We start from the raw sequence: 12519 nt of genomic DNA on the forward strand, positions 1-12519 counted from the left end.
TTATTTCAAAAATTTAAAGAAATATAGTCTTAATTTTTTTAAAATCAAAATTAGATTTTTTTTTGACACTGATCAAAATTAGATTATATCTTATGGAATTAATTAAGATCAAATAAAGAAATAATGAGAAAAGAAGGTTACGCTAGAATGACGCTCTTGTCTATCTAATTGCTTTAAACAATATAATTAAATGTGGTTATGTGTATTAGATCTATACTAGTTAAAATTTTACACGATTTTTTAAGATACACATACGAGAGAGAATATAGAGGAAGAAAAAGAAAAGGCAAAAAAAAAAAATGATCTGACAGAAACAGGAAAAAAAGTTGCTGCCTATTAACACGCCACCAGGCGCGTGCATTGCACGCACGCACGGCAGGGATACTTTTCTCTCTCCATTCAGCAGTGATGCACTGTTTCAAAAATCATTTTTTTGCAAAAGAATCAAGTCCATTCTTTCTCTTTTCTCTTTCTTCCACATCACAAATCACAAAAACCACTAAAAATTCATTAGTAAGTATACTAAGCTAGAAGATAATACGTGTCTCCCAGCCTTTAGTACAATGATTAACGTTTATATATTAAATTAAAATAATAATTTTCATACACGATTCACAAAAATCGATTCCCAATATTAGTAATCTATATTAAAATCTTAAAGTTATTTAGATTTTAGATATTTATATTACTATATAATAATAATAATAATAATAATAATAATAATAATTGATAAGAAAATATATGGTTGATGCATGTGCATTGCAACAATAGTTGGAAAAGATAACAGAAGATGTATTTTTGACCAAAATATTATAGTAAACTCTTATATATATCATACTGTATTACAAAAAATAATGAAAAAATGGACATAAATGAATGGTATAACTTCCATTCACACTTATTCATTTTTAGATTAGTTGTAAATACATATGATGTACAATTGAATAATGTCCAATGAATAACAAAAAGTTAGTAAAAGTAAATGATCAAAATAAATAAAGAAACACATAAACCTTATAAATAGTACAAGATGAAATTTTAATTTTTGGGGATAAGAAATATTATTATCTGGCATAATTTTTTTTTAAAATGAATTTAACTTAGTAAGTATTGTGTTTCAAAACGATTAGATTTAGCTTTTAGCATATGCAATTTGTTTTTCTTGATAATTTTTCTACTATAGATTTTAACACCAATATCATACTAAATGAAATAGAAAATTTTTAAAAAGTTAACATAAATAGAAGTTAAATTTTCAAATAAGAAAATCATATACAAATATTTGTAGAAACTACATATACAAATATGCATGTACATATTTGTATTTTACATAGTGGGAGACTGGCAGTAGAATTGACAAAAAGATATTGAGGGTAAATTTGGTAAGAAAGTATAAGGTCATGTTTGGTAAATGGCTGTTAGCTGATTAGGTTGGCTGTTTGGGTTAGAAGGTATGATTTGTTAATAGCATTAGCTGATTGTAAAAAGTTAGCTGATTGGGTTGACTGTTAGCTGATAGCTGTTTGGTATAATTTTTTTTCTCAAAAAAGCTAATTTAAAATGCTACTTTAAGTAGCCTTTTGAATTTTAGTATTTTAGAGTTACAAAAAGCTTATTAACCAAACAACTAATAGTGATCAAATAAGCCAAAATTGGCTGATAGGCTGATTATTTACCAAACAGGGCCTAAATGTACAATAAAAATTAAAGAAGACAACCAAAAAAAAAAAAGCATTTAAGGCTACTTATACTACCACTAACATATTTTTAATTCCTATTTTAATGACAAATATATTAAAAAAAATGTTAAAATATAAAAAATATGAAGGGTAAAATTAAAAAGAAAGTGTAAAAGATTAACACAAATAATGCAAAGAACAAAACACTTGATACAACTTATACTACCAACACAGTTTTCATTACAATTAGCGTTAAAATAAATATGTATATTGTCAATTGAAACTATAGTAGAATTAAAAAGATATTTTAGTGCGTGTTGCTATAATGAAATTAAACTAGTGCATGTGTGTGGAAAACGAAACTAAAAATTAAAACATATACAACAATGTATATTGTCAAACAAAATTGAAATGTAATTAAAATACGAATACAACGTCATTTTAGTTCAGAGTTCGCGCTGCTACATAAACTATAGTCCACAATAAAATTTTTCCACATCCAATATTCCAATAACCGTTTCAAATCTTCAAGTACAGTAACAATTCTAGAATATCTAGTCTTGATTCCAAATCACATGGGTTGATTAAGCTTCATAGGACAAATCCTAGACTTGCTTACTCTAGATCCAACCACTAAACTGATCCCACAATGGACTGATTAAAAATTCCATTTTCGAATATTGAGCCACTAATCTTGAATTGATTATTACACTAATACTAATCATTAGAAATATTTAAAAAAAAAAACTATTTTTTGGGAATAAAAAAGAATAATTATTGTTAAATGATTCATTGCTTGTAGTCCAACGTACATATATGCATGTTATTTTCTCCTTTTTGATGCACTCTTTTGACCTACCTGTCCACCACAAAAAAAAGCCAATGCTTTCCCCAAAATTAGAAAGCGAATGATGTTGCTTCATTGATCACATCATCACCATCAAAGTATAAATTATCTTGCGGAGCACATCCATTTTGAATTGTCAAACATATAAGGTTAAGGTATTTTTTTCTTTTTAATAAACCCATCGGGTCTTTCTCTGTCCGTTGTTTAACGGTTTGGGTCTACCCACGTTCATTCGAGCCGAGTTCTCCCAAAATTCTTTCTCACAAAGAGAGCTCATTTGTCACTTCAACTACCCCATTGGATTATAATTAAGGTTAAGGTATAATAATCCTTCTAACTATTCAGAAAAGTACGATTAAATTATCAAACTACAAAAAATTTCAAATGCATCCATAAACTTGAAATATGTGTGTGTGTCTCTACGATCATGTGCGAATGACTCCCCAAGAAAAAATGCGCACAAATCTCAGCTCAACCATTGAATTCATCCAGATATGATACTCTTTAAAAAAAATCATTTCGAATAATAAAAATTGTGCACTTGAAAGCACAAAATCATGCACTTGAAGGCATAAAAATGTGTACTTGAAGGCTAAAATTCTGCACTCGAAGTCACAAAAATGTGCAGTCGAAGCAATTTATGGTACAAAAAAAGGAAAGTTATTCAACTTAAGGGTGTGTTTGGTTCGCACATGGGAATCGGAATCAGAATGAGTATCAAATATTTGGTAATGGTAATGGGTTTTGGTGAAAGTATTTTGCATGTTTGGTAGTATGGTGAAATGTGAATGATTATTAATAGTTGGGCAAACGGAGGAGGAAGGGAAATAAAACCCTTATTTTATTAGGGAATGAGTTTTGCAATTAATGAGGTAATCAAAACTCATAGTAGTTTTCTAAAAACCTGTCAACCAAACAGTAACAATGACTTTGATACCATTCCTGATAGCTAAACCTGTCGACCAAACACACCCTAAGTGTTATTGAAGCAATTAACCCATACAAATCGTTTGTAAATCTCGCAAATTTTCATTAGAAAGCTAGTTATACGTTGTTGAAAAAGAATGCAAAATATGTAACAAATACGCCCAGAAATCTTGCACTTGAAGGCAAAAAATTATTCACTTGAAGGCATAAAAAATGTGCACTTGAAGGCCAAAATATGCACTTGACGGTAAATAGATGTGCAATTGATATAATTTATGGTACCAACTACAACAAATGGAAGTTATTCAACTTAAGTGTTATTGAAGCAATTACACTTACAAATCGTTTGTAAATCTCAAATTTTGCACTCAAAGGCACACAAATGTAGACTCATAAAAAGATGCACTTGAAGAAGAAAAATGTGCACTCGAAGAAGAAAAAATGTGTACTCAAAGGAGAAATTGTGTACTAAAGCCTGAAACTGCACAAGACATAAAAAGATGCACTTGAAGAAGGAAAAATGTACACTCGAAGAGTATGTTCCATTTCAATTAAAGGTTAGTTGTCTCCTCACGTATACAAACAAATTACTCTTTGTTAAGCTAAGTAACACATGCATGGACATATTGTCACCTTTTATTTGTCTCTGATACCAAATTGAACGAGTATTCCATCTCAACTAAAAATCTAAGTTAATATATAGTTGGACTACATATTTATGTTTATATATATATTACTAGTATTTTTTATGCACGATGTACAAAAAATATGTGCCCAATATTAATATTTAAATTAAAATTTTTAAATATATTTATATTTTAGATCTTTAAATTATTATAAATAATAATAATAATAATGTAAAATATTTTTATAAATTTTATATTTATATTTTAGGAAATAACTAAGATATAACTCCAATATATAATGTGCATATATTATTATTATTGAATAAAATAAAAAATATATATGGTGGATGCATGTGCATGGTAATAATAGTGGAAAAGATAACGGAAGTTATAACGGTAGAGGTATGTTTGTCCAAAATATTGTAAAGTACAACTTTTATAGCATAACGTATAAAAAAATTAACGAAAAAAATAGACATAAATGAAGGGTATAACTTTCATTCACACTTATTATGTTTTTAGATTTAGATATATATGCTCAACGTATATATTTATATTAGTATTTTAGGGAGCTGCTTTTTCTGTCGAATTGTAATAAAGTTGAATACTAAAAATAGTAAGAAAAATGTTACACTTTGCAACTTAAAAATTGAACATGAAAATAATAAGAGACATATATTTTATAATTTGACAAAATTGATCAAATTACAAAGCGTAAATCTCTTACTATTTTTAGTATTTGACATTTTTACAATCGGTCTATATTGTATAATTTTTAAATATTTTATAGCCAAGTAAAAATTGTTAAACTTCACTTATTACTTATTAGTAATCTTTTTATAATTTTAAATTTGAATGTATTAAATAATATTTTAATATAATTTTAAATATATAAATTTTACTCTTTAATATTAAAAATTTAATTGTAAATAATTTAAAACTCTTATTAACCGGTAAAATGAGACAAAAAAGCTTAAATCAATTCAAATTTGTGCACTTGGATCTTTTATATTTTTAAATAAGAGAATTTAAATAATATATCCATATAATTATTTTATAATATATAGTCAAATCATATTTTAACACATTTTTATAATATCAATTCAACTTCAACGGCCAGATCACGTCTATTCTTTAATGGGAAAAGGTTCAGATACACTGTCGTTGGACTTCTCTTAGTCTTCTTCTTCTTCTTCTTTTTTTTTTTTTAAATTATTTTTTATTTTAAAATGATGCCTTATAATAATAATAATAATAATAATGGGGCAAAGATTTATATATTCTAAATGACTAATTTTACATTGCCTTCATGATTTCATCTCATAATTTTCATATCTTTATATAGTAATATTTGATTAGTTGATTTTATATTTGATTAATAATTTTTTTTAAGCGTTGGATGGATCAACCAATTAGGCTAGTAGCAAATGACTACAAATAATTTTATTGTCATGCCATCATAAAGTAAAATTATGACAGAAAAATAGCATTATTCATTGTGTATTTAATTGTGCTTAATTATTTTATTTTTGAATGATGAGAGAATCCCCGCAATCATTACTCGATGGTGTGTGTTGAATAATTATGTTTAATGTTGGGAATATAACTAGTGTTAAAACCAAATATTATATGGAATTTGTATTTGAGATAATTATATTTTTCGTTATTAAGTTATAAGTTAAGTGTAAGTTAATCTTTAACTATCATGAGCGGCAATTTTGGCTCTTGATTAGTTACAAAAATAGCTATTTTGTCACTTGTGGAAGTTGTAATTTTGGTTCTTAATATATTTATGAAGGGGCGGGGGTGATGGTGCTCATGAGGCTTTAAGTTGGATCAAACAGAAATGGTGACCGGTAGTGTGTTCTTCTTGAAAATGATGCTCAGGTGGTCATGAATGCGGTTGAGGGTGGCTTGAATATTTCTTCTTTTGGCACTATTATTGATGAAATTCAGGATCACCTACTGGACCTTCCTTTGATTAAATTCGTTTTGTGAAGCATGAAGCAAATACTCTTGCCTATACTTTATCTCGTCCAGCTTTATGTTTTCATGGGGAGGAGTTGTTGAATATTCTGATTTTATGCCTCGTTTTATTTCGTCTTGTTTTTCTATAAACGAATTATCTTCATAATCAAAGTTTGTGTTTTGACTTCACTCGCCGGAGTTTGGTCAGATGTTCGCCGGAGTTGGTCAGAACTACATGTCACAAATATGTTAGAGGGTTTGATTGCTCTAAAATAACAAGTTTGAGGGCCTAATTGCACAAATCAGTATAGTTTGAGGGTCAAAAAAAAAACAACTAGCTATTATTACTCCCTACCTGACTCCATTATGGTCGCAACTCGGGAGTAATGGGGCTGTTAACATAATAATAGGACATGCAACTAGACCTAACCCAGACCCGTCAAGGCATTTAAGGCAGTCAAACAATAATGACCAAGAGCTACGTATTAAATGTAGAGCTAGTGCACTTACAACCCGTTTGGTATATTGTAATTTGGTTGTAATTGAATTAAAATTCAATGAAAGCCTCAATTACATTGTTTGGTTGGAGGAAATTGCAATTCCACGGAATTGTAAAAAGTGCAATTCTCTCATTTGTTGAATTACAATTCATGGCTACCCTGTATCCCCTATGAATTGCAATTCAATGGACGTGGAAAATGAAAAAAAAAAAAAAAAAAAGATGCAATGACACTGCTATCCTTGGTTATTATTATTATTTGCTTTCAAAAGGTTGAATCCCCAACCCCAAGGGTCCTTGGTACCTATGAATTGTAATTCAACAAATGAGGGAAATGAAGAAAAAGATACAATGACACTATCGTTAGTGAGACTCAGTCCCTAGTCTTTACTCTCAAACTTCACCCTGTGACCAATTAAGTTACCCATGCAGGCTGTTATTATTACTATTATTATTATTATTATTATTATTATTATTATTGTTATTATTATTATTATTATTATTATTATTTAAAGGTAAACGTAGCTATTCCATTAATTCATAACATAAAACGTTTACATCAACGATCAATGAAACGGTAAACCATTCCTTACAGTCAGACATAGAAACAACTTTTCTAATTATGCTATAGAAAACTTGAATCGCAGACTGTTTCATAACTAGGAAGCTATGTTCCTTCAGGGAGCTTAAAGCTTCATCAAAGATCTGGGTCTTCGTCATCATTCTTTTTTGCTCGCCCAGGATAAGATCAACACTTGCCGAAACCAAACTAAACGATTTATGCTAATGAAAATGAAACACTCGTGAAAGTAACAAGAGGAAAATGCTCGTGAAAGTAACGAGAGGAAAACACAATAATAGAGAAAATAAAAAGTGGGTAAAGTCAGAGTAGGGTTGGGAGTTCAAGACTACCAACACAAACCCCAATACCTACCTACTGTTATTTTATTCAAAGGGAAAGAAAACGGAAGAATAAGATATGTGGCAGTGGTCGGAGGCGGACGAAGCTGCAATGGTGGTCGGGGCGGAAGAAGAGCGAGAGCAAACGTAGAAGGTGACCAAAACCGCCGGCTCAAAGCTCCATTAGAGCTCCGGCCGGAGGCCGGCGGTGGAAGTCGAAGTTGAGCAGCAGAGAAAGGCGTTTATTATTATTATTATTATTATTATTATTATTATTATTATTATTACACAAGGACATTTTAGTCTTTACATCACTTCTTTCCTTTCTATTCCCAATAATTCTATTCCACCATACAAAATAATGTAATATGAATTCTTACTTTAATTTATTCCCACCTTATTCTTTTTCCACCGAATTGCAATTCTTTTTCCTCCCAACCAAACGCCCCGTTGGTTGTTAGTAGTTATGAAAATTGAAGCACTTATGATGGAGAGTGTCACACTTATTAGGATGTCGTTACTATCATTACTAGTGTTTTACCCGTGCGATGCACGAATAAAATTATGTTATTATGAATTTAAATAAAAAATTTTAAAAAATATAAATATTTTAAAATGTACAATAACAATATAGTTGTAACTCCATATATTTGGTTAAGTATCTATTTTCATAGCATATAAAATTTAAATTTAAATTTTGTATAATTAATAGAGTCTCTAATTAATTATGTACACATTTAAATAAATTTATAGAAAAAAAATGACATAATTAATTTCATTTATTCCTAAGTGTATTTCATATATATTATAATTCTAACAATATGAATAATAACTAAGAAAATTATATTAAAAAAAAGATGTAAATTTTAACTTTTGTATTAGTAAATTTAAATTCTAATTGGATGCATTTCCTTAATGATGGTATAATATGTCATATATGCAAACAATATCTATTAATATGTATATAGGCAAAATCTATAATATAATTTCCATAATTATAATATATATTGATGGATTTATAATTAAAATAATCACATTTAAAAATTAACAAAATTAGCATTTTAATTTTTTATGATTAATATAATGCATAAATATAAGTATGTATTTTAAAAATTTTCTAAATAGTTATGAACACATGTTTTTTTAATTTTATAATTCTATTTTCGTAAGTATATTTCATAGTTTATTACGTATAATTAAAGAAATTGATTTACAAATTAAAAGAATTTAATTTTTAAATTTGTATGGATTAATATAGTCCCTAACTATATTACGCATTTAGGCATATTTTTAAATTTTTACTTAAGAGTATGANGATCCTCCAAACCAACCACTCACAACTCCATGAAATAATAACCTTAGTTGGGTTGTGAAGATGATGGGTTGTGTATGGTCATATAGAGTGTATTTATACACAATGGATGAGATCAAGAAAGGTAAAAGCTTTCAAATTTTTAATTAATATAAAAGACGTTACAATCCCCAAAAAGGTATATCTTTGATTTCAGACAAAAATTTATAGGAATATTTCATATTCTTTCCTTGTTTATCATTTTTTTTATCATACAATTATTTATCATTAATCAATGATTTTTATTAAAATAATTATGAGTTTGGTTTTACAAAAATGCCCTCCAATTTTGGGGGGAAAACTCTTGCTAGGCACTTCTATTATTATATATATATATATATATATATATATCAGAATGTAATGTCGGAAAATCTCATCACCAACCGCGCCGACAGATCCTCCAAACCAACCACTCACAACTCCATGAAATAATAACCTTAGTTGGGTTGTGAAGATGATGGGTTGTGTATGGTCATATAGAGTGTATTTATACACAATGGATGAGATCAAGAAAGGTAAAAGCTTTCAAATTTTTAATTAATATAAAAGACGTTACAATCCCCAAAAAGGTATATCTTTGATTTCAGACAAAAATTTATAGGAATATTTCATATTCTTTCCTTGTTTATCATTTTTTTTATCATACAATTATTTATCATTAATCAATGATTTTTATTAAAATAATTATGAGTTTGGTTTTACAAAAATGCCCTCCAATTTTGGGGGGAAAACTCTTGCTAGGCACTTCTATTATTATATATATATAGATTATAATCGTTACCATTGCATAGTATAAAAGTTGAGCTCATATAACAACAAGAAGGGACATGCTCAAAAACTTGTATCCAGAATCATCAAACAATATTAGGGTGTGTTTGGTTGACGGGTTTTGATATAAGGTATGAGTATAAAGTGATTGTTATTGTTTGGTTGATAAGTTTTTAGAATATTATTGATAGTGTAAATGTAAACGGGTCTACGATTACGCTACGAATACGTGTGTTACGTGTGGTGAAGGATGCCGCTCGGCCGGTCAATCGGTCGCTCTACCGGTTGACGACTGAGCGGTAAGAAGCTATGTCGCTCTACGGGTGACGAACAGTAACAAGGAGAGAGCAAGAGAGACGAATGAGCAAATCACAAGTGTATTAGTGTAGTACTGATGAGTTCTCCTTTAGCGAGAGGAATTAGCCCTATATTTATACAAAGTGGATTCACTATGCACATGGTGTCTGATATGCAAGTGGAGGGCATATGGGCTGTCACTCCGCAAAATGCGCATCGGTTTGCTCGAAGTGGTTGAGTTACTCGAGGTGATGAAAACACGGATCCCTTGTTCCCGAAAAGTTGTCGGTCGTCACATCAAGCAACTGTTGCGCTCGTGAGCCTCCAATCCACAAGGTGTGTTGCTTCCGATCATGCGGGCGACGGACCGGGTGACCGTCGACGGACCGGTTGGGTGACCGTTGACGGACAGGTGATTTACGGACCGACTAGTACATGTGCATATTTACCCATCAATTATTATGGGTTTGGAATACTCCATTAATTGAAAAACTCATACCCTTATTAAATAAGGGTTTCATTTCCCTTCCTTCTTTCTTCCCCAACTATTAATAATCATTCCCATTTCACCCTACTACCAAACATGCAAAATACTTTCACCAAAACCCATTACCCTTACCAAGTATTTGATACCCATACCGATACCGATTCTCATATGCGAACCAAACACACCCTTACTTGTTTACTTGTTACTTCTTTTCAAATATACTCCAGTAACGTTATTATCGTCAACCAGTAAATAATAAATATAACAACTAAAATAAAACAGATGAAATATAAGTAGTCAAAAAATAAAATATTTTTGTCACATACTCAAATTTTATTATTTTCCCCTTTTATCCAATGGTTTGATATATACTCCGTATAACTAAATTTTTACCTTTTTACTCATATTCTTTTACTTAAAAAAAAAAAAAAGACACTAGAGTAAAAGTTATTCAAAAAAGTTCTCACTAAATTTCTCTTTTCTTGATTTTATTTTCTATTACATGATTGAACATTTGACTATAATATATTATGAGGTAAGTGGTGACATAGAGGCAGCCGCCTTTTCCTAGTATAATACTCCGTCATTATAACTATGAGGAGATTTTTTTTTTTTCCTCCAATAAAAAACAAGAGTAAGGTTTTTTTATGTAGCCCAGGATTTTCACCGCCGTCTGAAAAGACAATAATTAAACTCTTGACCTTTGATTAGGATGAATAAGTCTCTTCTACTTGATCACACCCTCTAGGTTTGTGGGAGTAAGGTTTTGAGAGTACATCAAGTATTTTTCGAACAATAATAATACCAATATTGAGGTTTAGATTTTAATTAAATTTTTTGTACATAAAAGTGTATAATTTAGTGTTAAGTTTTGAGATTAAATTCTCTCAATTTACATTCTATGAATTTGGGGACAAATTTATGAGTTCATGATAAAGTTCCGTGAAGCTGGAAAGCCTGATTATAAAAAATAAAAATAATGCATATCATGTGTCTATATAAAAAAATATAACTGCACTTTAGCCCTTAAAGTTTCTTATTTTCAAAAATTGACCCCTCACAATTTTTAGATGCCAAATCCTATCTTGGTTCCTCCCAGTCCTCCTTACACCTCACAATTAACTTTTACTCCCCAAAATACCCTCGGTATATATAAAAACTTTGAATACATTTACTTCAGTTATATAATTATTTCTTTGAAAAGTGGTAAGTCGTATATTTACTACTCACGAAAAAGCCACTAATGATATGACAAGTTCTAATAGTTTTTTTTTTAAAATTTTATTATTATTATTTTTATTTCAAATGTCAACCTATTAGAACTTCCACATTACTATATTAGGACGTGATTTTGTTGTGAGTTGTACATATAGGGGCATTTAGCATTGTCTAATTTCGTTTCATTTTTCATTTATCTAATTGTTCAATTCCATACTTTGTTTTCAACATAGGAGAAATGTACCAATAAACAAAATCTTTATTTTCCTTTTTTTTTTAAATGAAGAATTCCCCGTTAGTAAACATACATTATATTTTTCCTTTAAAATTCTATGTTGATTATCGACTTGATATATTATTTATACTTTCTCTACTTAGATTTTTGCCATTTTCACTGACCTATTTTTTTTCTTTTCATTTATCCATTCTAATTCTGTCAATGTAATACAGAGTATCATTTAAAAGCATATTGCACTATCAATAATATTACAATGAGTTCCTCTTCTTCGTGATTTGTAAATTATTACATAGTAGTGAAATTTATTTAGTGCACACCTTTAAGTAGTAGCAGGTTATTTCTTTCATCACAAAAAAAATAGAACAATTTAATTATAAATTCAATTCAAAATTTTATATTATACTTGAATATCCTTTTGTAAAATATTTTTTTTAAAATAAGTTTATTGATTCCATTCCCATATAATGAAAATAATGATGAAGTGGATATCACACAAAGTGGCATACACACACATTAGGTTATTAGCTTAATTTGGAAAGAAATGAAAATGGGGGTATTTGTGGGAGTTGAATCAAATTGGGAATTTGGGATGAGTACTTGAGTAGTAATGAGTAGATAGGAAAGGGGGTTGTGTGAAAATTAGGAAAGTTGGAGGGGCAAAGTGAAATAATCTAATCTGAACAACCACTGACCCACGACGACGATGCCACCAAG

The sequence above is a fragment of the Ipomoea triloba genome, chromosome 1, assembly GCF_003576645.1.
Source record: "Ipomoea triloba cultivar NCNSP0323 chromosome 1, ASM357664v1".
NCBI lineage: Eukaryota > Viridiplantae > Streptophyta > Magnoliopsida > Solanales > Convolvulaceae > Ipomoea > Ipomoea triloba.